General features: G+C 41.4%; 1 pseudogene; it reads right to left on the bottom strand.

Annotated features, from left to right (window-relative positions):
• Positions 1 to 345: 345 nt before the first annotated feature.
• Positions 346 to 3,208, bottom strand: LOC101342727 (pre-mRNA-splicing factor CWC22 homolog pseudogene; annotated as a pseudogene).
• Between the last annotated feature and the right edge of the window lie 1,847 nt (positions 3,209 to 5,055).

The raw sequence follows: 5,055 nt of genomic DNA, 5'->3' as shown, positions 1-5,055 counted from the left end.
CAAATAATTATGGGTCAGCTCCATAAGGGAAAAAAAGTAGTAAATGGAGCGTCTAAATTCCTATACTAAAGAGAAAATCAGAATGATATTTTTTTTTTTCAATGAGCATTTGATCATTTTATTTACAAAATATAAGTAAATCTTACTTCACTCTCTGGAGAAACTTTTCCCTTCAAATAAGTTTATGTGGAGGGGCTTGAGATGTACCAATTATAAAACGTGGTGAAATGAAAACATTTTTTAAATGTACAAATACAAACCAGTACTTTAAACAAGAATTCTCTGTAAAGTTCGTCAATCAATGTAAAAAATATTTTGTTTCAACTGAGTGTAAAGCATGTTCAGTTTGTATTATTTTGTAAAATTATTTTTGCTTTGTTGGAGACTTTTCTCTTCGCCGGTCCTGATTCTTCTCTGATTCTCTGGATTGTTCAGAGTAGCTGCTAGATTTTTCCCATCGTCTCTCAGCACCATTCTGATACCTGTTGTCATCCCTTCTAGAGCCTGAATGTTTGCTATTTTTTTCCCTTGACTTTGATCTCCCTTTTCTTCTAAAATTTTCACTATCCTTAGTTCGGTGTCTGTGCTTCTCATTTTCAGAGAAAGAATTTCTCCTCTCTTCTCTTTTCTTCTTGGGATCACTATGCTTATTTTCCAAATCTATGTACATTTCTTGATCTCTGTCATTTGCAACCCTACTGTAACTATTTCGTTCAGAAAGAACACCTCTGTCTGAAGTGTATTTTGTAGTGGCCTCTCTCCGATTTGGATCTCTTGAATTTTGATCTCTATGTTTTTCTGACCTTCTTTCTCTCTCAGTCCTTGTTTCCTGGTGCCTCTGTTCTGGTCTTCTTTCTTCTTGCTTTCTATCATTTGTTTGTTGTTTCTTAATCAATTTATCTACTTCTTTACTTCTGGTCTTCTTTCGTATATTTTTAGCTGAGGCAGAGCTATGACTACCGGTAGACGAAGACCCACTCTCTTCACTGGACGATTCTGAACTGTTATCCCTGCTGTCAGAATCAGAGTCAGAGGAGTCAGACTCTGAAGAGGAGGACGCAGGAGAGGAAGAGGAGGGCGAGGATTTATTTCGCTCATCATCTGGTTTCTGTGCCATGATGACCTTTGGAGTATTCTTGAGATGCTCGCGCAACTCATCCGTTAAACCTCCAAGACCTATAGAAGTAAAAAAGTTGATGGAAAACCAAGTGTTTCTTGGATTATCTCGGGGTAATAATCCTTCAAAGAATAGCTGCAGAGTTTCATCCTTTAATCTTGCATTAAGTTTAGGAAGACCCATGTATTCACATAGTTCCTGGAAAAATATTTTGACAAAAATTCTACTGGATGATGTAGTGGTTTCTTCACTCAGCTTTATACATTCAAGAACACTCCATGGAAGTGAATCAGTGTATAAAAGATGAGTAAACATTTTGGCAACATTTCTCAATTTGTTTGTTTCCAAGCGATGAATGGTATCATACTGTTCTTTGTATATATTTTCAAAGGATTCCATGCATTCTTTTTTTAGCATGCAAAAACGCCCAGCTAATAAGCCAAAAAATTCCTCATATGTCTTTTGCTGGGCACAGCAATCAAGTATCATGTTGCAGAGTTTTTGTTTGACTCTCAGGAAACTCCATTTTCAGCAGTTTGTGGGCACATTCTTCAAAATCTAAACTTGACTGAATAGCAAGATAAATTGTGTGACGAAATGAGACCAGATTAATTTCTGTTTTGTCATGAATAGAGACTTTTTGTCCTTCTTCATCTTCTTCTCCCTCTTCATCCTCTTCTTCCTCCTCCTCATCACTACTTCCAGCATCTTGGTCTGTGTTTGAGTCACTGTCTCCTTCATCAAGAATTTCCTTCTTAATGGCTTTGTATTTCTGTTCATTCTCCATAAAATTAGAATCCATCTTGAAAACATTAAGAACATCTTCAGGATTATAGTCATCCTCCAGAGGGAGCATATGGGTGAACTGATCATCTTCTTCCACTAGGTCAAGTCCCTCTAGGATAACTGGGTGATCCTTGAATCCATCCTTCCATACTGCAAACATCACTTCAATCATATATTGAACTCTTTTGTCGATTTCAGACTCACGGGGAATGTTTCGAAGGCGTTCAAATATAGCATTAATTCCTCTCGGTGATACTTCTGTTAATTTGAGGCCACATTCCTTGAGAAAACCAATAGCTACTTCAACACTGTCATCTGTAGGTCTTTCCAGGAGCAAAGTGAGCATCTCCAGGCATAAAACTTCATGTGCCACATTTTGGTTAATAAGATGGGCCACGAATTTTGAAGCAGTCAAAGTTGCTTATGGTTTCTTCAACAGCCTTTTCGAAAATTAAGAATTAACCTCTTGAGGATTAATTCTCCGATTTGTGGAAATTTTGAGTTGATAATTACCACCAGTGCTGCATAAACATGAGTGAAGATTGGAGAAGCACTCTGTGCTTGCAAAACAGACCTGGATAGCAGTCCTCTTCCTCTAACTGTATTTTCTTGAAGAAGTTCTTGAATAATAATACCTAAGTTAGAAATGTTAACTTTGTTAATAAGTCCATTGATTGACTTCTTCAGTGCCTCCCAGCTCATCCTCTGGTATGCTAAGCTGCTTTTATCTGTGATCTGTTCTTGCATCATCCTGAGCTTTGCAGGAGGAATATATGCTCCACCAGTTCGAGTAAGGAGAGGATCCAGTTCATCTTTCTTTTTCTTTGCAGTAGGTTCATCCTGAGCAGAGGAACTCTGGGTTACGGATGGGTCTGGTCTTCTTCTCCCAGGAGATGGGGATTTCCGGGACCTTTTCCGATCCATACCTCTTTCTCTTCATTTTTCTCGGTCCCTACTTCGTGACTCCATGCCACTATCATAAGAATGTCCTCTTCTTGAATGCTCATAGTCTGACCTGCTGTAATCAAAGTAATCTCTCTCCCGGGAGGATCTTTCTTGTTCTGCATATCTGTCTTCTGGAGAGGAGGTCCTCTGATGTGAATTAGTTTTCCCTTCTGTCATGACCAGAAGAATGTTTTATCTGTGCCACACTACTTTTCATTTTCTGTTGCCAACTGACCCAATAAATCGAACACTCCTTAAGTTGTTCCAAGCAACAAGTACCCAGTGGTCTGAATCTCTTGAAAGTTTATTTTTTCTGTCTGCAATCGTCACGGTTGTAGAGGCAGGCAAGTCCCAACTCCATTGATCAGGTGTCAAACTGGAGGCTTCTCCTGACTTAATTAGCTGCAGGGGCTGATGAACCCAAGATCCACAGGTCAGATGGGAGGCTGCTGGCCCATGTCCCAAGAACTGGAGGTCAGATGCTGACCAGCCAAATGCAGGATCTTTAGAGACTGAGGGAGCTCTGCTTCTTGTGTTCCTTGTCTCTTCAGCTTCTGCTTCCTGGTTTCTTGACCTCTCGGCTCCTCAGGCCTAACACCTGCATCTGCCCTGCTGGGACAAGTGTTCCAAAGCTCTGTAGCCCCACTGACACGGGTCTTGAAGCACCCTACTCAGCCAGGAAGCCTCCTGTGCACATGCACTCAGCTGTCTCTCTGTGGTTTGGCTCCAGTGCTGTCTGGTGCTGGTCTTCTGGTTCTGCTGCTGCTGGTTCTCTGTTGCTGCCACTTCTCTGCCACTGCAGGTTCTCTGCTGCTGCTGGTCCTCTGCCACTGCCACTCCTGTATCCATTCACAATTTCAAAACTGCTTCCATATTTTAGGTATCTTTTAGAGCAGCACCCCACTGTCTTGGTACCAAATTCTGTCTTAGTTATCTAGTGCTGCTATAACAGAAATACCACAAGTGGAGGGCTTTAACAAAGAGAAATTTATTTTCTCACAGTCTAGTGGGCTAGAAGTCCAAATTTAAGGTGTTAGCTCCAGGGGAAGGCTTTCTCTCTCTGCTGGCTCTGGAGGAAGGTCCTTGTCATCAATCTTCCCCTGGACTAGGAGCTTCTGTGCACAGGAATCCCAGTCCAAAGGATAAGCTCTGCTCCTGGCACTGCTTTCTTGGTGTTATGAGATCCCCCCAGAATGATATTTTAAAGCTTATGTTTACAAATATCACTGAATTCTGATATAGGAAAGATTACTAAAAACTAAAAACTACAATGGAAGGCAAACCTGATAAATTCTTGGAAATACCTTTGCAAATAAGTCTTAGAAGAAATAAGATACGAATGCTCCCTGGAAGTGAGGATGGGGAGATTTCAGCTTACTTACTCTGGACATATCATCAGGAAAGATCAATCACTAGAAAGGAACACTATGTTTGGTAAAGTAGATGATCAGGGAAAATGAGGGAAACCCTCTGTCTAAGGCTGGGTTTTCTAGAGAAGTCTGCTGTCGAGTCAATTCCAGCTCATAGCAACCGTATAGGACAGAGTAGAACTGCCCCATAGGGTTTCCAAGGAGCGCCTCATGGACTCAAACTGACAACCTTTTGGTTAGCAGCTGTAGCTGTTAACCAGTATGCCACCAGGATTTCCCAATACATATAGAGAGAGATTTATATCAGGGAAATGGCTCACATGGTTGTAGAGGCTGGAACCTCTCAAGTCTTTGGGTCAGGATAGAGGCTCCTCCTGATTCAGGTAGCTGCAGGGGCTGGTGAACCCAAGATCAACAGGCCAGAGAACAGGGCTCTTGCTCACAGAATGGGAAGATTGATGAATCCCAAGATCGGTAGGCAAGATCTCAGTTAAAGTGCTAGCTCAAGTCCCAAGAACTGGAGGTCAGACTCGCTGGAGCCAGCTGCAGGATCCAGAGTGAGCAAAGAAGCCAGAACATCTGCATATATTTGGATGCAGACCACATCCCCAAGGAAAATTCCTTTCAACTGATTGGCTACTCACAGCAGATTCCATCATGGAAGTGATCACATATAAACACTGAGAATCATGGTCCAGCCAAGTTGACACACAGTCTTAACCATCAGACCTGCAATGAGATGGATTAACACACTGCTAAAATAATGGTCTCAAGCATACCAATAACTATGATGATGGTACAGGACCAGACAAGGTTTTGTTCTGTTATACATAAAGT

The sequence above is a fragment of the Trichechus manatus genome, unplaced genomic scaffold (genome assembly GCF_000243295.1).
Source record: "Trichechus manatus latirostris isolate Lorelei unplaced genomic scaffold, TriManLat1.0 scaffold00357, whole genome shotgun sequence".
NCBI lineage: Eukaryota > Metazoa > Chordata > Mammalia > Sirenia > Trichechidae > Trichechus > Trichechus manatus.
This window is presented reverse-complemented; position numbering and strand designations above follow the sequence as displayed.